The sequence below is a fragment of the Marmota marmota genome, unplaced genomic scaffold (assembly GCF_001458135.2).
Source record: "Marmota marmota marmota unplaced genomic scaffold, marMar, whole genome shotgun sequence".
Taxonomy (NCBI): Eukaryota; Metazoa; Chordata; class Mammalia; order Rodentia; family Sciuridae; genus Marmota; species Marmota marmota.
The window spans coordinates 8,340,344-8,366,106 of NW_026000068.1; the positions used below are offsets into that span (position 1 = coordinate 8,340,344).

A 25,763-nucleotide genomic window follows, 5' to 3' on the forward strand; every position below is an offset into this window, starting at 1 on the left:
ATTTAGTAGTAATAACTGAATTAACTGACTGTATAAAGTCAGTCTAGAGCTGGGCATGGTGGTACATGCCTGTAATCCTAGCCACTTGGGCGCTGACGCAGAGGGATTCCAAGTTTTCTAAGGCCAGCCCTGGAAACTTAGCAAGATCCTCTCTCAAAAAATAAAATAAAATAAATAAAATAAATAAATCAAAAGGGCTGGCGAGGCAATTCAGTGGTATAGAGCCTCTTGGTTCAATTTTCAATATTGGGGAAAAAAAGTCTAGAAGTTGCTAATTTTTCTTCTAAATTATAATTTGAGAATGATTTTTTTCTCCTTTCTTTTCTTTTCTCCCTTTCTACTTCCTTTTCTCCCTCCCTTTCTTCCTGGGGTGGCTAAAGAATTTTGGGGTTTCTTAGAGCATCTCCGAGGAACGCGAGGTTGCCCACATTGAGTTTTCTCTTCTTTGTTCTAAGCACCATGGGTACCACAGGGTGGGACTGGAGGTACTTCAGTGAGAAAAGATCCCTCGGTGCCACAGAATTTGGATTCCTCTGTCCCCACCCCCATCCTGTGTGTCCCCAACAATATATCCCCACTAGCACACGGCAACAGCCTCAGTAAATGTGCCAGAGAGGATCATTTTTAGGGAGCTGTTAGGGAGGCTAAGATCAAAGGCAAGGCATCTGTTTAAAAATGAAGCCATTTTGTGCATGTGTTTTACGGAGTGGCAGCACAGAAGGAAGACGGTAGATGCTGGGGGTGGGGTGGGGAGCCCTCTGCTGCTCTGCTCCACTACTAAGCTGCTGGAAGACCCCTGCCAGTGGCCACCAGCCCCCAGCCTGCAGGTGTCTGGGATGCTGGGGAAGGCTCCCAGGCCTGGCTGGGAAGCGCCTCATCACACAGCGAGGAACAAGTTGTGTGGTCGTTGGACAGTCTGTATGACCATGTTACATGTATTAAAACTTTACAAGTTACTCAATTTCAGTAAGTACCACACTTAAAGCGATTCCACCTTTTATTCTGAACACATCGATGTTTTAGGCTCCTTCCTTTGAATTTCAATTATGAGGAAGTGCCAGTGAATAAGCCGTGCTTATTAGACAGCTGGTGAAAATCAGAGCATTAATCGTTCCATCTTGAAATGGGAGCTTCAGGTTCAAGGGTCATGTTTTACAATGGTTTTGGGGAGGAGGGCATCCCCGGTTCAGAATGCAAAGTGTGTGGTTGGTACAAGACAGCTATTACAGCTTAAAAAGGAGAAGGATTACGTAAGTAGAAAAATTTCACAAGACAACTGCTAATAAAATTCCTATTAGAAAGGACATGATAATCAAATATAGACACTGAGAATCTCATTCTCTGCATCTCATCCCATCCCCAGAAGTACAGGTGGCTGGCTTTAAATGAGACAGCTGTCACTAGGTTTTTGCACAGAACTCAGAAATAAAAGAAGAGAAAAGCGATTTCCCTGCTCTCGTGTGCCTTCAGCTGCTCTCCTGGTGGCAGGAGTGTGCATCTAGCAAGGGCGAAGCTCAGCCGGGGAGGGTGAAGCTCAGCTGGGCCAAAGCCCAGCACACTGAGCAATGGAGAGAGCTTTCTGGCTTCCCTGTTGCTGGGTCCACGGGAACTGTACCTGTAACCCCCCTTCCATGTGCCTGCAGGAGGGGCTTGGTGACCTGGGAGAGCAGCTCTGCCCAGCTGGCAGATGAGCTGCCGACAGCAGTGATCTCAGGACGTGCAAATCCAACAGCTGTCTGATTGGAAAGGCCAGTTCTAAGGACCACCTCAGACCACACCCAGTGCTCAAGCCTTTTCTGGAATTAGCAGAAGGGGAGCAGAGTCAAATATGAAGGAAATCAAACCCCACCAATTCTGCTTCCTTTCAACAGCAGCTGGTGGGGAGGACTTCTGTTTCATCCAGGAGCCCTTGTGCCCTGGATGTTCAGAGCAAGCAGTGATGGCGGAGCAGGGAGCACAGCAGAGGGACTGCAGGCAGACTAGCACCAGGCCACTTCAGCTGCGGGGTCTGAGTGCATTCGGAGCACTGAATAAAGTCTCTACCCACTGATGCTCTGATGCTGAGTCAGCACGGGTCAGTTAGTACCTCTGTCCTCTGCACTAACAAGCGTTTGGTGATCACACACCATACAGGGTTCTGGGCTCAGGGCTGCGGTGAGGACATGGACTGGTCCTGAAAGGCCCTTTGAGAGGCCAGTGGGACAGCTGTGAGGTTTGCCGGAAGCTGGCGTGGGAAACAGGTCATCAGGATTTTCTGGGAACAGGGTTGTCCCTGTGTCAGTGTGGACAGCATCTGTCACAACCAAGAGGAAACTGTCCTTATGGGTGGGAAGAACTTCCACAAGTCCGAGCCTCTGTTGAGAGTTAATTCCCTCCAGTTCCCTGGGACATCCAGGGCACCACACAGCATCTCTTTAAACTTCTCAAATGAGGGTTTCGGGGGAGGAGTGAAGGAGCGGGTCATGCGCAGAGCAGGCATCAAGCCATGCACGACTTGCAGGCTGTGGCCCAGGGCCTCAACCTTCCTGCTTCCCCACACTCCCTCGCTCCCTGAGGGGCTGCCCTGGGGCCTCTCCATGCTTCCCAGAGGACAGCCAGGTCCCATCTTACCCATGGGACAGTCAACCTGCCTTGTTATCTACAAAGTGAGGAGGCAGATGAGAGCTGGAGGGGCAGTCCCACAGGGGGACATGAGACCAGGGCTAGGAGACAAGACGAGTGTTCTAACCCAGGGCCAGACTGGAACTCCTGGAACTTCAGCTTCCTTCCTGAAACAAGGAGCCAAGCATCTCCTCTGGAGCTTGCAGGAAGGAGTTTGGGGAAGGTCAAATGAGCTCCCAAACATTAGGTTTGTAGCACATGCAGTGTGACTCAGGAAGAGACCTATTAGTAAGTGACATGTCAGTGGAAACAGTTGTAGAGGTGAAATGAGAGTGTGGGGACAGCAGGACAGGATGAAGACTACAAACGTCAGAGCTGACAGGCACTGTCCTTAGGTGTTGAGGATGCTCTGTTTGCGCTCAGGCTCTGGGACCACAGGGTGAAACTTCCCATCGCTCTGCAGGCAGGACACTCGAGGAGCTGAGATGCACCCTGCCACAGCACAGAGAGGGGACCTGGAGGCTGGACACGACTTGCTTCCAGGGAACGACAGGGCTAAGTATACACTCACAGTTAAGAAGTCGAAGGAGAACTTATATTTATAGATCTCACTTTGAGATCGTGTGCGTGTTGAGACCCCGACACTGGAAACTCCCCTGGTCATCAGGCATGGGCCAGAAGACCCACTGTCCCACTCCCAGCCTGGCTATTGTGAGCAGGGGGGAGTGCAAGAACAGTACGGCTGCTTTTCAGAGAAGTTTGGGAACAACTACTGGCCATCACCAGCCAAGGCTACAAAGATGACTGACCTAGAATGTAAACTAAGTTTGGGGCCAACGGAGGAGCTGGAAGGAGGCAGGGGGTTGTGTTGGGGAAGGGCATTTTCAGTGGCATGCCCTGCCTGGCGCTGTGGAGCCCAGGACACAGCAATCAGCATGAGAGGAACCTGTGCCCGCCATCACCTATGCTGTGCCTGCCCATCAGATACCGTCACCAAGCAGCCCCCGGGCCTGCCATAGAGCTAGGTGCTGCAGGCTCAGTGGCTGCCAACGCAGTTGGGCCTGCCCTGCTGGAGCCTAACTAGAGCAGGGTGCTGGGCTCCACAATGGTGTGGACTCAGGGCAGCCCTGACCTGCTTTGCCTACTCACCCTGGGCCCCCGTGTCTCTGGATCACATGCTACTTTTCAGGTAACGCCACGGCCTTGCATTCTGCCATCCAGGACCAGAACACACTGCCTGCCATCTACCAGTCCTTGTGTAGACAACGGGAGAGAACGCAGAGACTAGCACTGACCCAGAAAAGCTGGGCTGTGTGGCCTAAGCTCTGGAGTAGCAGGCTGTGCCTGTGCTGCCCTGTTCTGAGCATCCAGGGAAGGACCCAGGGAGAGGCAACCCCAGGAGGAAAAGCAGGGAGTCTGGCTGGGGCACCTGGGTGCACGGCCAACACCTGAAGCGTCTGTTTTTGATGAAGACTTCTTTTTTCCAAGAAAATAAAGGGCATCGTGTCTAAAATGAGCTACCTTGGCAAAGCCCTCAGAGAAGCTGATTGTATCTCTGCTGCTTGTTCTGCAGGGAAGGTGAGGAGGGAAAACAAGGCTAGCTTGAACACTGTGTAAAGGCAGTGAATTCTGTCATGCACGAAGAGCGCAAGACAAACCAGCAGTTCTTTTCAAGTTCAAGATTCAATTTGTTGCTTTTCCTGAGCATTTGCCTCAAAAGGTACCAATTTGAAAGTAAACACCAGCATCTTTATGGTTCAATAACAGGACCTAATGACAGTCCTAAAATGGTTATCAGGGACACAAGTACAAACATTTTTCTGCACTGTAGTTTCAGAATGATTGCAATGGCAGATGGCATTTGTATTTGTCTTCCACCCTTTTCTTTAAAAAAAAAAAAAAAAAAAGGACAACAAATGACCTGTTGTTTCTCCTCTGACCAGTAGAGGGAGACACTTCACTCAAGGAGACAGACATAGGCCTCAAGTGTTCTGCAGGTTAGGATCCCAATTCCCAGAGTAGCTGGGTTCAGGTATCTGTCCTCTGTCCTGGTATAATTACTGATAGTGCCTTCTTTCTCTCTCAAAGGTATCCCAGACTACACATGCTGTTGCAGTCACTCCAGGTTGAGAGAATTCCAAAATGATCTTCAACTTTACCAGGGCTCTCAAGAGTTTCACTTCTGATGGGAGAAATGTTGGCATTCCCTCTGCCTGGCACAACCTTAATGTTTGAGGCAGCTGGGGCACCAGCTTCAAAGGCTGGCTCACTTCTTAACTTTCTACAGTCTCCCCTGACCCTCCCAGGGCAGACCTTTCCCAGCTGTGTGGCTATAGGAACTTCCTACTCCTGCTTGCCTGGCTCCCCTTCAAGGTCAAGGACAGGGTGGAGTTTGCTGTATGCCTAGCATCCTGCCTGACAGATGCTCAACAAGTGCTGTTAGCACCTTGAGCATGGCTGGCCAGCGAGCCTTAGCTTGGTATAAGTTTGCAACAGCAGCCAGGGGGTGAATTCACCAGGATGGCTAACCTGAGCCGTTTGTAGCTCCCTTCTTAGAAATGAAACTCCTTGTACACAGTGAGCCTGAAAGGGCTGCAAGAGAGTCATCACATGTATGTGGGTTTATTTCTGTTGACTAACAATCTGGCAGAGCTGGATCCACTGGTGATGGGGCACTGCCTTGGATTTGCCAAGCAAAAGGGCTCTTCCTGCAGCTTTTGCTGAACCTTGAAGATTTCCAACAGTTTTTCTCCCTCTTAAGAGGGAGCCAGGCTAAGATGTACTTCTTCAAACAGTCTCAAGTTAAACTTGAGAATTATGATGGAACCAAGTTCAATCTTAACCAATGAGGTTGCTTAGCTGGGGGCAGGTAGGGAAAGAGGGTGTGCACCTTATCAAAGACCCCTTCCAAGAGACTGAATGAGTACATTTAATGGGGGAAAAAACTCCAACCACTTTCCATGTGGCAACTCCAGGCAATGGTGACAGCACAACTTTCCTCAGCAGGACTCTCGCCATATTTCCCAAACATCTGGAATGGTCCAGAAGATACAGGGGCAGACTCAAAGGCAGCTCGTCCTGTAAAGAGCTCAATGTGTTCTCAGTGTGTGATGTTACTCATGACAAACAACCCAACTCAATGCAAAAGTGACCACAGCCTCCAGGGCATTCTCATAGGACTAAGACCTCCTGCCACAATTCTCACCCCTAGCCAGGACGACCTCGGCTTCTTCAGCCTGAAGGATGCACACCTTAGTTTTGAAAAGTTCTCCTTATCCAGGGCCAGCCAGGTCATCACGTATAACTACTAGGAAACAGGCTATTTCCCTTGACTTCCTTTTCTCCACGAGCACAGCTAACAGGAGCGAGGCACCCAGAGCCTGTGGGAATGACTCTGGGGCTGAAGGCCACTTATGAAGGGTGCTCCCCAAGTAGAGGGCGCACGTGGTGGACACAGTAGGGTTTTCCCAGGTCTCTAAGCTGCTGTAATTCACGGACTACAGGTGGCTATTAATTCTCAGGCTGAGACCTGAGACTGGCTGTCTTCCACAGAGCTGTGGCAGCCCAGGGGAGGGCAGGGGCCCCTCTGATTCCTGCGAGTAGGTCTATTTACTGTACACTGGGTGACTTCAACTCAGGGACAAATGTGCAGGATTCTATTTTAGAATTCTGGAAGCATCATTTCAAGGGAGTAGCCCAGTGAACTTAGCTCCAAAAAGACTCTTTCCTTTATCAATTAAAAGAAATAGACAAAAGGACCCACAAAGGATAAATAAATTATTAAACTATTAAGACGTTGTTATAAATATGCAATGGTGATTCAATAATTCATAATGGACTACTACAACAAGATTCTTAGGTTTCATAAAGCATCGCTGCTTTGGCGTAGCCAGCTTCCTGGGGCATGGGCCAACTGCTTCTCTACCCAGCAGCCTGGGTGCAGGGGTGCCAGGGCGCCTGTGGCGGGGGCAGAGCAAGACCTTGCTGTGTGATGTTTCCTGTAGTGTGGTGTGCACTCTACGAGCTTCTGCTTGATCCTGCTTCCTGTTTTGAAAGTGCTGATCTCTACTCACTAACCTGACTTCATGGACCGCCAGTGGGTGACAACCTAGTTTGAAGGAACAGGTTAAAGGAGCTTCCATTTCCTATGTAACCACAAGCAGTGAGTGATGTCACTGTGGCTCTGCAGGTCAATTCCCATGCTGCAGGTCTGTCGCAGGAATGGGGTTTGGGACAACAGTCGACAGTGACCACCATCACGGTTCTTAGAACCTGTGACCAGACACATTAGGAGCACAGGGGATCACATGTGCTTCTCAGTAGGGGAATCATTCTCCAACAGACTCAAGCCTTATTTAGCTGAATTTCACTAATTTGAAGTTTGTGCTCATTGGTTAAGGGCCATAGACAACACAAACAAGATGGAAGAATATTAAAATCCCCCAAGAAAACAAGGTTGGGGAAACCCAACAATATTCTGTAGTGAAAGCTTACACACAAATAACTGATGTGCTTATTACAAATAATTCTATTTGTACATTGAATCATGCATCCTGTAAGAGGGATTTACTGGGCCCCTCTGCTAGACAAGTCTGAGCCATGGTGTGATCTGAAAGTAACACCACATTTCCTTATAAATATTTTATAATTTGGATTTTTAGAAAGCAGATCAAACTACCATTCACTATGATTAATACAAGATGGTGAGGTTCTACAGCACAAGGGCATACTTCATAAATGTTTCTATGTTTGCTATTCAGAATACGCACAAGTGTCCTATAAAGAGCCCTAGGAATCGCCTGCCATGGAAGACAAAGAGGAGCCCAATCCCAGCACCCAGTGGGCAAGGTGCAGCCCGCCTGTACACAAGACCCCGACCCAGCACACGAGAGAAGCAGGAAAGAGGTATATAAGCCCCACTGGAGAGGTTTGATGAGGGTCCTTTTGCCCAGGTGGGCTCATAAACATTCCTCTGGGCTGCTTCATGGTCGGGTAGGTTTGGCAGGTGTGGGTTAAACAGGGTTTGTGGCCTTCTCTCAGGCAGGCACACTCCTTGGCTGGGTTCTAAGCTAGGATGGGCTGTGAATTCCCCAGAGGCGACCCTAGGAGGATCTGTGTCTGAGACCCCTGGCCAGAACTCTTCATCAGAGGGCTTGACATAAATGGCTAAGAAAGATGTCACACAACAAAGAACATGCCCACACTCCACAAGGCGGTGACAGGGCTGTGTTAAAGAAGCTGAGAGTCACCTGTGTGTACCATGTCCCAGGCGATGCCTCAAAGGGAACAGTAAGGTCTGCTGCCCCAAATTCGTCAGCGTTTCCCTCTTATTCATTAGGGCAGTAGGTCAAGCAGCGCCCAGGACTTAGGCGTCAGCACTGATTCACCCAGGAAACCGAACTGCATATTCTGAAGCCACACCAGACACCTCCTTTGGAATCTTGGGGGCCAGTGACCTGCTTTGAGCCAGGCCCTGGTGATGCTGGTGTGGTCCAAGGTCGAGAATCTGGCTCTGCTTGGAGGGTCCAGTGCCCACAGGAAGGGGCAGTCCTGGGCGGCCTCTACCACTTCCACCTTTAGAAACAAATCAGGGAAAAGCCAGTACCCAGGGCCGGGCAATGAGAAAAACAAGGAAGTGCTTTTTAGTTGCCTTCCCTCCCAGCCCTTTCTAGAGAAATCCAGTCCTGAGGCCCTGGGTGGAGCTGAGCAAATGTGTTTCAGAGCCTGCTGCTGGCCAGGTGCCATTCACAGAGAGGCCTTGGCCAGCCTCGATCATGGAAAATCCTATGGGAGGACATGACAAGGCTCAGAGCGTTGCAGACTCTCCAGGTAGAGTCTATCTGGCAAACACCACCCAGCAGCCATGGCAGACATGAGCAGGCCCCTGCTCTCGCCCTACGTTTAGCCCCGCACCAAGGTCCTCCTGGGAATCGGGTCCACGGTCACAACACCAGACATCACTGAAGGGACTGTGGGAGATTCTTAGGGGGATCAGGGTGGCCAATGGCTCTGTGTGGAGTCATGCTGCCTTTGTCACTGGGTCTGGACACCTAGTTGGATAGTAGGGAGCACGGGAAAGCTCAGAGAGGAAGGGAGAGAGGGACCAGCCTGGAGGACGGGCCAGTGGCCAGGCAGCATATAGAGAGTGAGGCCAGAGAGGCATCTCCAGGGAGGACAAATGCACGCAGCCTTCTGAGGACGATGGTGGCAGCGGGTGGGCTTACTCTGCAGCCTGAGCCTTGCACAGCTGGGTATGGCCAGCTGGTGGCTTCCACGGGAGCCTGGGCCCTGCCCTGGGGAAAATGCCCAGGTTGGACGGCCAGTGTCCCAGCTCTAGCCCCTCCCAAGGTGACACATAAGACACCCGAGGACAGGTGGCCTGCTGTAGAGCACAGCCCTTTTCCACCCGTCTCATGGCTTCCCCTGACCTACGCCAGAGCTGGCGAGGACTCTGTGGTGGGGACTCTGTGGCCGGGAGGTAGGTTAAAACACACCCGTCAGCACATCCAGGCTTAAAGGCTACTCAGCGCTCCAGGGAAGCCAGGAAGGGGTGTGTCACCCTGCTGGGCGCTCAGGCCCAGTGCTGTGTGAGGAGAAGCTGGGGTCAGGAGGAGCTGGGGTCAGGAGGTGGGAAGGGGAAGGTTTGTGCATTTTACCCATTGTGAAATGGCCTCGTGCCAGGGCTGGAGACACATGATGGCTGAGGCCCACTGAGGCCCCAGTGTCCCCAGTGGCTCCCACCCCACAGGGGCCCCAGAGTGCACACAGGCTGAAGAGGAACTGAAGATGAGCAATCAGTCAGGAATGGGGATTCCCACTAACAGAACTGGAACCGCAGAGCACCTGCTGTGAGGCTTACTTGAGTTACCAGACTATGACTTTGGTTACAAACATCTAGACTTTTTATCACAGGCACAAGAATCCCCTACACACAGGGCTGCAGGCGCACACACACAGTGGTGTGTGTGTGTGTGTGTGTGTGTGTGTGCATGCGCATGAACGTGTGGGTTCATGTTGGGGGAACCGTGGGGCAAATGAGGAGTGGGTATAGAGGAGGGGCAAATGGAATTTGGTTTGGGACAATCCAAGCAAGATGACTTGGGCATGCGTGTTGGGGTGTAGCTAGCAATGTGCTGCCGCAGGGCAGTAATGGGTGCGAGATGCACAGGGGTTCTGTGCAGATACACTGCCTGGAAAGCTGAAGTTGAAAGGAGATCCCTCTGAGCATGTGTGAAAGGATAGGGGACAGAGAGGAAATGTCATGTGGCTGATCAGGAGCAACTGAGGGTGTTGGTTAAACATGAGTGAATGTGGGACTCAACCCCTTGAATATTCAAAATCTTTAAACATGAAAGAAATCCTACCATGGGTACATGCTTCCAGGCTTGAGGACAGGGCAGAGGACAGGGTTACACTCCTCTGCACATTGAAAGGTGCAGTGAGGGCTGGGCAGAACCAGGACTCAGCATGGCCACGGTTCCTACAGCTGCTCTGGGAGGTGGACGGTCTCCCACAGGGGTCTGTCTGGAGCCTTTATGTTCATCATCCACAGAGGCCTGAGGATGGGTATCAGGGACCCCTCATCATCCGGGGAAAATCCCCACCAGCCTGCATGTGTGTTTTCCATCCCTATTTGCGATGGAAAACATTAATTTAGACTGACAGTGAGCAGATTTGCCAAGAGCCTCTTAAATGAAGATGCAGGTTCTTTCCTCAGAGGAGATACACATGGGGCTCAGAACCATCAGAGCTCCACGGAAATCCAGACCTTAGGAAAGTTGTCTGATGTCACAGAAAATCAGAGGAGACCTGATAGGAGTTTAGACATGCATGCTTTACTATAAAATGTACCAAGACATAAGGACATATCACATCTAACACATCCAAAAGTAGAACCCAGGGCACCCAGGAACCAGGCGGGGGAACCAACTAACGACCAATTGACCATCCTTATGACTCTGCTTCCCCCAACATCTCATTGGTACTTGGCATTCCTTCTCGCTAAGAGATAGTAGCCCAGTTCCTACTTTAGAAGAGAGGGAAAGGAGGGCCACACCTAAGACACTGCAGAGGCTGAAGAACTGTCATCAGACGTCCCATGGAAGTGTGCTGCTGTACCCCACCCTGTGGCAACCTCCTGTGGTAACAGAAATGCTGGCTGAAGTCCAAGGCTCAGGACGGCAGTGAGAGTAACTCTCCGGCCTGTCCACTACTGACACTCACCCACGTCCAGGGCCACTCGAATGCCTGGCCACACCTGCTCCAATCCACCCACAGGGACACAGAGCAGAGGCTGGATCAGTCCTGGTTCCCAACTCATGTTGACCTGGAGAGACCCCCACACGCTGGCTTTAACAGGCAGCTCCTGAGGACCTAGCAAATGGCCTTCTAAAATAGCTGCTGCGTGACTTCTAAGTAAACAGCACCCCTCCAAAGCAGCAGAAGGGTGCTACGAGTAAACGCAATGGTGGGAGGCAGTGGGTTAAGGAAGGCCTCAGGAAAACCAGGAAGTTCGGGCAGGTTGCTCTCAGTGGGTGGAAGCCGGCAGCCTCCTTCACCCTCCGCCTCACGGCAGGAACGCATGGTGGAGTTTCAGCACCAGCTATTTATCACCTTCTGCACATGTCGGCTTGTAACATGTAACAATTAATTTGATGATCCCAAACTGGGCCTGACAGGACGCCTTGATGGTTCCCTGGGCCTAGATTTAGCAGAGATACACACCCTTGCTGATTTCTCCCGCAGAGGATGCTGGCATCAGCCCAGGACAGCTTTCCTTCATCGCCAGTCCTCTCGCCTGGGGACCGCCTCCTATCGACCTGCTCCCTGTTCCTAATCGCATGGCCAGTGTCAGGACACACGGGCTGTCACGGGCGTCTACTGACCACTTAACAGTTTAGAGGCAAAGAGGACATGAGGGGGAGAAACAGAAATTGAGTGCTGTCAATGGAGAATCAGAGGGAAACAGGCTCAAACTGTGGTTTGCAAGGAGCAAAGCAAACCTCTGAGATCTGGATACCCGTAGGCAGCAAGAAAAAATGATATTATCCAGCCCTTCTCCCCAAACTAATTCTAAACTGTTGACAGCTGCATGGTGGCTGGCCATTGTCTGCCATACCTCACCTGGACCCAGATGCCATGGGAATGCCACCCTAATGAAAACCACTGGGGTTGGTCCTCAGTTCCTTCCTCGCGAATCCTTTAAGACCATCCTGGGGAGGATGACACAGCAGCCACCATCAGCAATACCCTCCCCAAACCCGCCACCCAGTGACTGATGGCGCATGCCAATTTTTTCCTGAAATTACTATTCCCCAGCATGCTTTAGGGAGTGCAGTTAGGAAGGAGCACACAGAAATGGGTATCAATCACAGGAGCCGCTGAGCCAGGCGCTCAGTGCTCCATGTACCGAGAAATCCTCTTTACACGTCTTTATGCTTCTGGCCATTGCAGCCGCAAAGTCCCAGCCATTAGAAGGGACAGCCATCTTTCAGAGCCGTGTTCCCTGGTGAAATGAAATGTCAAAGCCAAGGAAATCCAGACAGACACGCCTTGCTTATTTGCTCTCTCTCTTCCCTCTTGCCATCATGTTCTCCTCCAAGAGAGTAAAGTTATTAAAGATAAAAAGCCAAATATTTAGTTCCTCTAAAACAGCATTTGTGACAGACTTATGCTGACAGAGGGGGACAGATATGGTATTAATAGTCCACCAGATTAAAAAAAAAAACTAGGAGCATGATAATAATCAGAGAAACTAATTCAACTCTCTCTCTACATATTTCTTTTTCTATCCTATAAATATAGTTTGATTCATGCAAGGTCACTGGCCAGTGGTGGGACTGCCCACCTCAGGTCTTTCATCAGGAGTTTTATGGGGGGTCTTGCACTTCATTCACCCCATGCCTCCTAAGAAAAATGCAGCCTACAGAACTTTGCAAATAATGCCGGCTGCTCTGGTCAGTAACTAGAGACCAGGGCTCTGTTTACTGTGAGTGAGCCCCTGGGGGAAGGCATGGCAGAGAGGTGGAGAAACAAGCAGTAAGAGGACCAGGCAGGAGATCAAACAAAAGAGTCCTGAGCATTTTTAGTAAAGAAAAAGACAGCAGGCTCTAGTCACTAATTAACACATAGCACTCTCCAAGGAGAGGCTCCAGCCCAGGCTGCAGGCCAGAAAGCAAGAGAATAAAAGTGTGAAATCCAGATCCCCTCTCATTAAACGCCCTCCGTCTGCCTTGGCTATACATTTCATTATGGTCCTTATCTCCGCCCTCAGCAGTTCCCACAGACAGCCCCGAGTTGGCAGAGCTCCCCAGGCTTCTGAGAACAGGCTGGTCCATCTCGCTGTGCATCACGGGGCTGTTTGTCATCCCCGGCATTTGCCAGTTGTCTATTTGGATGGTTATGGAAGCAAAGGTCAAAACACAAATGACGCATTGTTTGGGTGCGGAAGAGAAAGAAAACATACAGCACAAAAGTGAACCGTGAGGCTGGTTCAGTGCTTCCTGTGCTGCCCTACAATTGTTTCACAATCATCTCTGGTAAAAACCTTAAATTAAAAATATTTAAAGCACAGCACCTCTAATCCTGCATGACTGAAATAATTTTTGAACACCTACCCAGGACCTACCCTCCCACTAAAGCCGCGCAGGACCAGCCAATCTCAGTGAGGACTAGCCAGCTCTGGGGGTTTCTTGCAGACTAACTTCTCTTTTCTTATCTCCTTCAGCGTCTAGTGAGGTTCACCCTCATTAACAGAAAACACACAAGAATGAGGCTGTTATTGATTCATGCTGTGCTTTTAATTCTTTTCATAACTTTCAGATTCTCATTTTTATCTCATCTTGTTTTTATCATAAAAGTCCTAAAAGAGGAGCAGACACATGCATAAATCGGCTACAGCCATGAAAACAGGTACCACAGCCAGTGATTTACCTGAGCCTCCCCCCCCCCCCCAACTGCCTCCAGGCTTGTCCCAGGACCCTGGGGAGCCCAGGGCTCCTCCCCTAAGCTCAGGATGCTCCCAGACAAAAAGTGTGAAATGCACATTTCAGGAGGATAAGCAGGCTGACTTTTAGGGACTGTGTGCACCTAATTTGCTTAATTCAGGGTCATTACCAAGGTCTCTGATTAAAAAAAGAAGTTAGAAAGACCAACAGAGGAAAGGGCAGGGCTGTCTGGGTTGCTTCAAGGTCATGCCCCTGGTAAACACTTTCCTTTTCTGGTTCCATTCCCTCAGGGATGTGGGGAGCTCAGGGACTCTAAGGAGGCAGGGCCCTTCTGCTCCTTGGGACCTGGGTTTCAGTGCCTGTCACCCAGGAAGTGGGCACAGCCAAGCTCTGTAGGGCTGGTTTCCTCCCTCTTCCAGGAGAAGAAGGGTCCCACAGAGCTCGTAGGACCTGCCTTTCTCCTGTCCCAAGGGGGGTCCCTCCACCCAGCACCTGGCTCTGCCTTGCCACAGCTGGTCTGGTTCCTTTCTATCCACCCCCACATTTGGACCCCTGCAAAAGGAAAGACACTCTTCTAATTCCTTAGCAGCTCTTGTCGGGGCCCAAAGGTGCCACGCTTTCCATTTAAGGGTAGGGCCCCGCCCCCCACTAAATGTCATCTTGAATTCAGTAGCAGGGACTCATCAGGTTTTACTGACTCCAATTTCCTTTTTGTGCTTTCCCCTCCGGATCTCCTTTCTTGGAAGCTTCCTTGGGGAACCCCACTTTCTGGCCTTGAAATCGAGGTGGGGGTGTCACTGTGCCCTCAGGCAGGGCCAGGCGTTCCCCTGGGATGGTCCTTTTGCTGGTTCTGGGACTCCTGGTGTGGCGGGTGCTGGGGAGGAGGCAGTTCCACAGAAGCGATGCTCCTGCACAGCATCCTGCACTGTCCTGGTACCTTGTAAAACCACAAGCCCAAGCTGATGATCAGAGACGGAAAATAACAGAAACTCCTGCATCTTAACTGAGCTTGGGTGGAAGCCGGTGCCTAGTAGTGTACTCTACCAGCAAAAAGACCTCTGAATTTAAAATAGCAGGTAGAATTGCAGGTGTTCTTCTTAACAACCACACCCCCCAGTGCTTTAGAAAAGGACCACCAGCTGCTAGAAGAGAGATGGTGGGCAGGGGAGTGGCCAGAGCCTCTGCAATCCACACATTCAGACTTAAATATTATTTCTGACAGTTCGCTGGATGACAATGGGCACTTCCTCAGCTTTCCACAGCAGATCTCCTTGACCATCCAGTGGGGTTTCGTCCACACTCCTATAGGATGTGAAGACAAAGGAAGGCTAAGGATGAAAGCATTTGCCATTATTTGGCTTCTAGACTTTCAGAATAATGCTGAATTGCTTGTTTAACACCCAGGACAATATTCTAACCTTCTCATTCCCCAAGGTGACACGAAGATGAGACCTAAGCATAAATTCAACAGGCTGAATGTCACACATTTCCAAAATACAAAAAGTCCCATGGGGAAAAAAAATCCAGTTCTGCTCTACGAGCAGCTCTCACTCACACTGTCTCCCAGTTCCCTTCCAGAGCACCTGTAAACTCGGTGGTCGATCAGAAGTGTAATTTCTCAGCCACAACTAACAGGTAAGTTATTCACAAAGCGTTTCTTCCTTCTACAGAGACTGGGGTGCAGGCCTTAAAGCTTTGCTGCTAGTGTGGGTGGGGGGAGGCCCAGGCAACACCACCATGGCCAGGCTGGAGAGAAGTAGCCCCAGGCCCTGCCCAGACCTGCTAGTGCAGAGCCTGAGTTTTGACCTGGTTCCCAAGTGATTTGCAATGAGAAGCTCTGCTCACTCCTCAGTCACACAGAGGAGGCAGGTCATGCAGAGGTCAAGGTGCTGGCCAGGGACTCAGGAGACCAGGATTCTGATTGTTCAGCCTCTGAACTTGCCACAGTGTGTGTGTATGTGTGTGTGTGTGAGAGAGAGAGTGGGGGGGAGTCAGAGAAAAGGAACATTTATCACTCACAGCAAAAACAGACAAACCAAACCGCTGGATACGAGTGGTGGACTAGCATTTGTTCCTGGAGCATTGGTTCCTACAGTGACAGAGACAGGGGGTCACCCGTGCATACAGGACACCCTCACAGGAGAGGGATCTGAAATTAGGGAACCCTCATCTTACCCAGGGCTCTGCTGGAGAGACAGGGATGAGACGGGGCAGAAAGTATGCAGTTGTCCTGGGAGGTGGCGGTGGGAGGGTTACTGCTCTGGGTCATCTCTGGGGAGCGAAGGCTCTCTGAGCTTCCCTGATCTGAAATGTCCCCTTACAGGAACACTATTAACCGGCTGCGTCTCTCTTTGCTCAGAGAATCCGAAGTGCAGGAACAAGAGATGTCTGTGGAGAACTGACACCTGGTGTGTCTGTGTCCAGATGACAGGTGGCTGGAACACAGCAGGGGACAACGCAGCTCTGCCCCAGGAGCTAGTAGCAGAGGGTGCCACAATCAAGTGGTCCTGCTGGGAGAGGGGAAGTCCCAGGTGTCCTTGGGAACACCAGGCCACCAAAGCCTGCCTCCCCACCCTCAGCCCAGGGAGGTGGGGGAGATGCTGTTTGGGAAGGGTCCCCAGGGCTGCTGACTCCCAGCTGAGCTCAGTGTTCAGAATGGCAGGACAGACGGGTGTGAGAGGCACATGGGAGGGGGCTGCAGCCTCGTTCTTGATGCCCAAGGACCTGGTTTATTCTGAGGTTCTGGTCATGGGGGACTGGAGAGAAGGAGAAATAAACACCAATTTCCTGATCCTGGTGTAGTTAACTAAGAAATGAGAGCCCAACAAGGGTCTGAAAAGCCAGGAGGAGAGAGAAGGGAGAGGGAGAAATGGCAGGGCTTATAGACTGAGAGCGGATCCGACTATGATTAGTAGGAATGAGATACAACATCAAGGAGGTAAGCTCTTTTTCTAGATGCCAGGGAGAGTGAAGTTTTATTTATTTTTTGTTTATTCACTAATAGTATTTATTTACAAATATTTACTCTTGTGGATCGTTTGTGTTCTTTTTAATCTGTTGGGAGTTTGATGTATTTATTATTCATTTATATGAACTTCCCACTCATTCGGACAGTCTGTACTGGGTTTTAATTATCATGCTTACTTTTAAGAAGATAAGTATGGAGCTATTTAAAACCCTGGGGGAAGACTTAGACTTACCCAGGTACAGTGGGGAGGGACCCTGGTGGCCCACAACCACAGTCTTCTGCCCTACTCTTCAGAGCTTCAGGGAAAGGAGATACAGATAGATGTACAGAGCCGCAGATCCTGGGGTTAAGGAGGTAAAGCAGTGATACAGATTTATGATCTTACCCATTCTGAGTGTTCTTTAGAAACTTGGCCTGCCAGTAAGTCTAGGTGTGGAGAGTCACCAAACTCCTAAGTTCCAATTCATGGCAAACCAGGAANAGAGAGGGGGAGAAATAGAGGAGGGAGGGAGGGAGAGAGGGAGGAAGGGAGGAGGGAGAAAGAGAGGAGGGAGAGAGAGAGGGAGAAAGGGAGGGAAGGAGGAAGAGGGAGAAAAGGAGTGAGGGAGGGAGAGAGGGAGGGAGGGGGAGGGAGAAAAAGAGAGAAACAGAGAGAGGGAAGGAGAGAGAAAGAGGGAGGAGAAAGGGAGGAGAGAGAGAAAGAGAAAGAGAGGAGGGAGGGAGGGAGAGAGAGGTAGGGGCAGAGAGGGAGAAAGAGAGGGAGAGAGAGAGGGAGGAGGAAGAGAGGGAGGGGAGGAGAGAGGGAGAAAGGGAGGGAAGGAAGGAGGGGAGAGAGAGAAAGAGAGATGAGAGGGGAAGGGAAGGAGGCAGCCCGGTCCTCTCTCCAGCATCAGCACCAAAGATTCTGCCTTTTTCAAAAAGTCCATGGATGCGCTGCCTCCTGACTAGCACAGACTGCCTGTGTAGCAACTTATCAAAATTCTACGTGTGCTTCTAGGTTCAGAGAGAATAACTTTTAACATATAAGTTAAACCGCTTATTAGTTAGTGACTAATGTTAATTGTCTGAGTTTTTCTCTCATCACACAGAACTTACTTAATATTCCAGGTGCTGTGGTTGGATATGGTTGGCGTGTGTCTCCAAGGGGTCACGTGTTGAACTTTAGTTGCCACCTTGAGGTTTTAGAGGGTCAAGACTTCATCACACCATGGTGGTGCCTCTGGGAGCTTAGAGTTAGATAAGGTCAGTGGGGTGGGGGCCCCATGACTGAATGAATCCTGGTGGCTTTATAAAGAGAGGGGCAGAGACCAGAAGAGGCACACACACGAGCACACTCCTTGTTCTTGCCATGTGATTCCACGCACAGCCTTGGAATTCTGCTTGCAGAAGGATAACACCGGATATGGCCCCTTGGCCTTGGATCTTTGGAACCAAGAGACAGAATAAACCTTTTTTCTTGATAAATTTATCCAACCCCAGGTAATTAGTGAAAGTCATGCAAAACGGCTTAATACAGCAGGATTTCAACAGTGCTTTTCCCACAAAGAATATAGATTTCAAAACTGTCAAAACAATCCCCTCATGTCTGCTTTCTGCTGAATCCCTGTGTAGCTGCAAGTTAATCTTCCCTACAGAGGTCATGCTGTTGCTAATCCATAGGTGGAATGCTAGATGAAAAGAATGAGTTAGTGCTTGTAAGTGAAATAAACTTTATCCCGGACCATCATCTTTCAAAATAGGCCCCTGCCTCAGAATGTGTGATTTCTGCCGCATAGTCTTGGCATTTCTTCCTCTCCCTTCTCTCCCCTTCCTCTCCTTTCTTGCTGTCCTGACTCTCAATGAGTGAGCAGCATTACTTTTCTCAGTTAGTCAGGCTGCCTGAAGTTGCCTGAATGCCTTCATCATCACTCTGGGAGGAACAGCTACAAAGGAACACCTAGCGGATGTCACTCACAATCTTCTTATTCTCAGCATAAATAAATTCCAAGTTATCTAGTTAGTGGTGGGAGTCCAGGTTTTTTGACAAATTCTTGGCACTCTGAAGATGGTGCTCTTTCTCTGGTGCTCTGTGGTTTTCCACTTGGGGATCTGTTTTGTAGAATATCAGGGAGGCAGCAGCCAACCAAACTTGGACCAGAGCACCAAACAACTCTGATGTGACTGTGTGTTATTGGCAAAATCCTTAGCCTCCGACCTGCCATCGGTCTGGCCACACCCATAAGATTGAATTCTGGCTTTATCAGCAGAAAACTCGTCTTTGTGGTGCGCAAGTCAACAGCGGGGTGGAACCGTGCTGTCATCCTGGCACGCAGCAAGAGCATGGCTCAGAGCTCCCGCCGGCTCCTGGGCCCACAGACACTGCCTGCCGGGCCACATCTGGGACATCTGCTCAGCATCCATCTTCATTTCTCTCTTCCCACATGCGTTCTGCACAGGCCTTGGCTGTCATCATGTGGTTAAGAGCACTCCATCAGGCCATCTTCCCGTGCAGATTTCTTAGGAGTTGAAGCACCCAGTGCCCTCTGCCTGCTCTGGTTTCTTTGCAGCACCAATAACTTAACTTGCCATGGCACAAATTCGATCATCTGTGTGTGTATCACCCCCACTGGACTGTAAGGTCTGGGAAAAGAGGGATGGGTTTTGTTTTGTCTACAAACATGTCCCCACTGTGTAGAAGAGTGCCTAGTGGATAGCAGGTGTGTGCAGGGGCCGGGGGATAAGCGAATGGTCAAGGACCGCAGAGTGGGCCACATGGATGTGTGCACCCTTGGAAATAGGTAACGGCTGCTGCTGAGAAATTAGTGACCTGACCTCTCTGTCCCATGCCTGTCTACTGGACAGTGGGGGACAGAGGATTCTAGGAACGCACCCAGGCATCTCTAGTCTGTGCCGATGGTGCAGGCAGGGACTGAACTTTAAAATGATTTGGCTTTCCTCAGAAGCCCCGGTTTTCCACTCTGTGTGCCTGGGCACTGCTGTGTCGACCTCTGGGTTCAAGTGTGTGCATTCTGGGGACAGGTCTGACTTTCTTTGGGGCTCTACTGGGGGCACTGGGAGGGGAATCTTTCTGCAGTTTTTGCTGGAAGCCAGTTGTTCCCAGGGCCTGGGCTGGGATGCTGTCCTCCTGCTGCCAGCCACACAGGGTGGGATCCTGAGCCCTGGTCTGGATCCCTGTTCCCACGTTCTTGTTCTAGGCTCTGATGCACGGCTCAGCTGCCCTCCCTGGACTTCACTCCTTGTCTGCTTATCTGGAGCACCTGCTCATCCCACAGGTCCACGTGACGTTCCTGGCCTGGCCTCTGCCTGATGCCTGGCCAGTGGGACTGGTCTTTGTGTCTAAATTCCTCCCATGCTCTCCACTGCACACCGTGGGCCTAAGCCTGTCAGCCACGTTGGACTTAGGGAGTCACGTGACCCAATCGTGGCCGATGGCTTTGCCAGGGGGCTTCCAGCAAAACTTGTCTTGCTCCTAAACAGAGATGCAAGAGATGCCTGTTTTGTCTTTTGGATCCCACTTGTCTGGGTGTGAGCCTGGACCAGCTGTGGCAAGCCCCCTGTAGCTGGGAAGCAACTCGAAGAGGAGCCCAGGGACCCCACCTCTGCTGCAGCCAAGGCCAGGCTGGCCCTTCTTCACAGAACCCGGCATGCCCGCACTACCTGAGCATCCGCCCTTGCTTCCCACCTCCCCCAGGAGCGCCCTGGTGTCCTGGGGACTGTGGCCATGGCCCCCAGAAAGCCATGTCCCCCAGAAGTGAGCTTCCACTTTCCCAGCTAAAAAACTTGGGCTAGACCAAAGACTCTTTATACATAAAGCCTTTTGTTTTGGGAGGAAACATTCATAGGACATGGAATTCACCATTTTAACCATCTTAAATTTTGCATTCACTATTAGATAGTGACTGGTCATCACTATCTGATCCTGGACACTTTCTCTACTCTCAGAAGGAGTTATACACAGGCACTGCCCAGCCACTGGCAACTACTGATCTGCTTTCTGTTTTTATAGATTTGCTTCTTCTGGACATTTAACATAAGTGGAATCAAATAACCTGTGAGCAGTTGGGTCTACCTTCTTTTACTTAGCCTAATGTTTTTCAAGGTCCATCTGGTGCTGTGACAGCAGTCAGCACTTCATTCCTTTTTATGGCTGAATAATATTCCACTACATGGATAGACCTTTTGTTTACCCATTCATCAGTTGATGGATGTGTGGCTTGTTTCCATTTTCTGGCTATTGTCAATAGTAAGATGATAAACATTCAAGAATACATTTGTTTTGAACACTTATTTTCAATCCTCTTGGGTAAACACCTAGAGGTAGAATTGTTGCTCATATGTGAATGCTCTTTAGCTCTTTTAGGAGCCATTTACAATAGCAGCCAGTGCTTCTTTGTTGTCTTTTAAAATTACTTTTTAAATAATTTAAAATTATTTTTAAAGTGGTAAAAATACATAATAAAACTTATCATCTTAAACACTTTTAAAGTGTACACTTCTGTAGTGCCAGGTCTATTGACATGGTTATGAAACCAAGCACCAAAACTTCTCTGTCTTGTGAATCTGGAACTCCAGATATATGAAATGCTAACTCCCCACCCCTCGCCCAGCCCTCGGTAGCCACTGCCCTCCTTCCTCATCTATGATGTGGCCACTTTAGATGTCTCATAAGGGGAATTATACAGTATTTGTCCCTTGGTGACTGGCTTCTCTCAATCAACTCCACATCCTCGTGGTTCACCCATGCCACAGCCTGTGGCAGGATTTCCTTTGTTTACCCCCATCTGTCAATGGACATCGGGCTGCTCCCTGCTCTTGGCTATGCACACAGTGCATCTGTGAATGTAGGAGACCCTGCATTAGGATACCTACTCAGAAGTGGGTGGGGGTTTGCTTTTAGCATGAAAGAACTCTGTGGGTCCTTACTGTTATGGCTTAGATGTGGTGTCCCCCAAAAACATATGTGTGAGACAATGCAAGGTTTAGAGGAGAAACAATTGGATTATAAGAACCTTAATCCAATCAGTGGATTAATCTCCTGATGGGGATTGACTGAGTGGTAGCTGAAGGCAGGTGTGGCTGGAGGAGGCGGGTCCCTAGAGGTGTGATTTATTTTTTATCTGTTGAATGGAGTGTCTCCGCTTACTGATCATTATCTGAGCTGCTTTCCTCTGTCACACTCTGCTGCCATGATGTCCTGCCTCATCTTGAGCCCCGAGGAATGGAGTCTGCTGTCTATGGACTGAGACCTCTGAAACTGTGAACCCCCAAAGAAACTTTTCCTCTTCCACAATTGTGCTGGTTGGGTCTTTTAGTTGCAGCCATGAAGAAAGCTGATAAGACACTTATCTGGCACATGTTTTATTTTTGGTGTCTGAATCCTTCTGGATCTTCAGCAAAGTCTTGGATTTTGCCCCTTGGGGGTCCCCTTTGAGAGTGCTAGGTCTGGGGATCCCTCAGGTGGGTCCAGCTTTGAATCTGACAAGTCTACAAGCAGTCTCTGGGTACAGCTCCACCTGCAGCCCTCCACATTACCGCCTTCAGTCCACATCATTTCTATATTCATGACTGTAGCCCAGTCTGATGTACACAACCAAAAATCAAGTGAACACACTGCCTAGAGAGAGCGGAGAGCCTGCAAAATGTGGCTACAAAGACTAAGAATTTTCTTCCCCAACATTGACACTGCCCCATTCACCCATTTTCATCAGCTGGAAAGTAAGAAGTAATTATGCTACTAAGTTACATAACTGTCAAAGAATCAAAGCCTAAGCTAATTTCACTGATGTGCCAAGCATTTTCAGAGTGCTGTGTGTTCCTACACAGTTGAAGTCAATGGGGTTTGCTTAGATGCTTAAGTTTCAGGCAAAGTAATTTGATGTAATAAGTTCAATAGAGGGCTCTTGTTTCTATGTAGTTATTATGTATTCATCCCATAAAATCCAGTTGCTAGACCGATGATTTGAATCTGGCTCACACATTTACATAGAACACTCCGATAGCCGCCATACAACAGAAGCACAGAGCATCACTTGTTGGGCGAGGCCGACTCCAGCACAGATGTGCAGAGCAGGGTCTGGGAGGGAAAGCCCCGGCTGCACCTCCTAACTGTCTCTTCCCATCTGACAAGAAGGGCTCTCCTGATGTGAGGCGGCTCAGAAGCTAGTAAATCACACCTGGTTTCCACACCTGTCACGCAACTAGATGTTGTACAAACACTGCCACGAAGCCTCTTGCCAGCACCAGGGTGGGAAAGAAGCCAGCCTGCTGGGCTTTCCTTCCCCCAGACGCGAGGAATCCAGCCCAGATCCTGGGACATATGGGCACCCATATGCTCCACGGCTGCAGAGCACTGGAACCTGCCAGACCTGGGCCTTCCTCTGCTGCCCATCCAGCGAGAGGAGGAATCAGAGACGGAGATCCTGCCAGCACAGAAGCCGTGACTTCTAGTACATGGTGACATGTTAGAGGAGAAATAAGTGTCTGCATCCCGCACATCCTGATCTGCACTCACAGGCGACACTGGGCAAAGCTTCTTAAAACACACATATCGCACTCCTGTTGATTGTGCTAAAACACACGTGCCTGCAGGTTTTGGAATGAAATGTTTAATTTCTACCATGCACAACAATGAAACTGTTTTGGGATCACCAGGAGGCAAGCAATGGCTAAGGCAATTCCTTCTGCTTAAGAAGGCTATGATTAGATGGGAAACTGAGATCAACATGAAAATCTGTTCTGTTCACATTTTTTTTTAATCCAAAGAAACAAAACAAATTGTGTTTTGTCACTGTTTACTATGTGCACTGTAAAAATTGTCCACAGGCAAACTGTCCCTCAGCTGGCCCCATGGTCCTAAGGGCTCCTGAGGAAGGTCTGGGGTCACCACCCTCAGGCTCTGTGTCCCAACACTTGCTCTCAGTGTCTTAAAACTCACACGGGACCGTGTCTGAGGGACAGGGTGATTGAATTCTCTGGTTCTATCTTCAGTGTATCCCAAGTATGAGAATTATGCCCAAATGTTACATTATGAATGAATTTAAACTAACTTTTACAAGATGGACAAGTGGATTAAGAAAATAAAGCCAGGTGTGGTGGCACACGCTGGTGATCCCAGCAGCTTCAGAGGCTGAGGCAGGAGGATTGCGAGTTCCAAGCCAGCCTCAGCAACTTAGTGAGGACCTAAGCCACTTAGTGAACCCTGCCTCTAAATAAAATATACAAAAGAACTGGGGATGTTGCTAAGTGGTTAAGCACCCTTGGGTTCATTCCCTGGTACAAAAAAAAAAAAAAAAAAAGAAAGGAAAATTCCTGCAAAAAGACACTCTGGATGCTGGATGCTGAGGTTGATCTGTATACAGCACAGCGAACAATAGGAGAGGAATGAGCTCACACCTCCCCTCATCAACAGCAGCACAGATATCAGGGATCTAATCAGACCTGACAAGGAGCACCCTCCCCCACAAAACCCCGGAATTACCTGAAGGTCGTTAGAAATTCAGATTCACATCCTGAGTCATTAATGAGAAACTTCACCTCAAGGGTATTTGGACTTTGTGATATTAGCTAACAAGAATATGAAGTCACAGTGCTTAGCAACACATTTAAAATACTGCTTATTTCTCCTCTAACATGTCACCATCCATTTTTGTATACATGTTACAACCTACACATGTGTAATTTACATATGCATGTATGTTGGAGATGAATGTGGAGCACATTCCTTTTAACTTGACAGGCAGGCTAATGGATCGGCAGAGTGTCCGCCTGATTTGGAAGGCAGGCTGCCTCAGTGCTCAACCGGAAGTGCTGGCCCAGGAGGAAGAGGGACTCGTTTGCCACGTAGACCTCAGTTAAAAAATTATTGTGCAGCCATTCATTCATCCCCCGGATGTCAAAGGACCGGGGGAGCGGGGCACTGCCAACCAATGTCCTAAAGAAAAAAAAGTAAGTCAGAAGTCCTAACCCCCAGAACCTAAAAATGTGACCGTATTTGGAAATAAGGTTGTTGCAGATGTAGTTAGTTAGGAGGAGAGGATTCTGAAGTAGGGTATGTGTCATAGGCCAGTTCGCCTTCTGAGAAGGGGCATTTGAACAGACATGTGCACAGGGAGAAATGGAAGACTAGAGTTCTGTGGCCACATTCAAGGAACTAAGGAGGCTAAGAGAGGGCCCCAGGGCAGACCCTTCCCAGCACCTCCAGGGGAGCGCAGTCCTGCTGCTACCTTCAAACATCAGGCCTCCGGAACTGTGAATCAACAAATTTCAGTTAAACCACCCAGTTTGTGGCACGTTACTAGGGTAGCCCCAGGAAGCCAATAGTCTGTGCCAGAGGAGAGGCAGCCTGCTAGGCAGTTCTGCCCGCTGTGGCCTGCTGGCAATGAGAGCGAGTCAGCCTGAACCTCTGCAGGGCAATGGACAGATGTGGCCTTTAGGGCAGACTGTAGGGATAAGGCAGGCGTCACCAAACCTCCCTCGATGGCCTCTGGTGATGCCACCTCAGAGGTACGTAGTGTGCAGTTGATGCTCCCAGCGGACCTGGCTCTGGCGAGGGATGCGGGGCCTGAGCTGGCTCTGCCCACCTTTCACTGCCCAGGTTACCACAGGCAAATGATGACCTGCACCGCTCCATGGCTGGTATGAAAACTGCTCACTTCAGCAATGCCCCCTTTGCCTACAGAGTTAGAGCATTAATTCTGAGGCTCATGTGGACAGCCCCAATGGAAGAGCCACCTAATAGGCACTACTCTTCCCATTTTTCTTACCAGGGCAGACTGGATATTTATTACCATTTTGTGCTGCCATAAAATTTACCTTTCAAGTGCTTTGGATCTGAGCATCTCGCTGTGCCTTCTGAGAGCTTCATTACTGAGGCTTGTCAGTCCACAATCAGGGGACAACCAATTAGCTACCTCATAAGGACATGGTATGTCACACAAGGCACTGAATACATGGAAAGGCTGCCTTTGGCAGGACAGGGCTCTGTGGCCCCTACACACCACACCTGGGCTGGCTGTTGCTGCCTTGTTGTAGGGGATCCAAAGCAACACTGGACTTGGTGCTGGCTGGCGCTCAGTATCTTTGCTCAACTGGCATCTCTGCAGATACCACGGGGAGAAGGAGGTACTCTTTTAAAAGGCAGCCGACAACCAGCCTGTATACAAAATACGACATTGGGACTTGTGGGGGGGTATGGACATTGGTTCGCCACAAGGAGCCATTAAAGTCACACCTGCAGACCACAGCTCTCA

At 49.8% G+C, this 25,763-nt stretch overlaps 1 protein-coding gene and 1 long non-coding RNA gene across 2 annotated transcripts in view; both read right to left on the minus strand.

Annotated features, from left to right (window-relative positions):
- LOC107146379 (death associated protein) overlaps positions 1–25,763 on the minus strand; it is a 55,759-nt gene that overhangs the window by 9,118 nt on the left and 20,878 nt on the right. The gene's annotated exons all lie outside the window — the stretch shown is intronic.
- On the minus strand, positions 317–23,663 carry LOC125619965. The gene is made up of 3 exons (XR_007351542.1): positions 17,611–23,663; positions 16,748–16,855; positions 317–14,849 (listed from the first exon to the last, which is right to left on the minus strand). It is a non-coding gene; the product is annotated as an uncharacterized LOC125619965 (long non-coding RNA).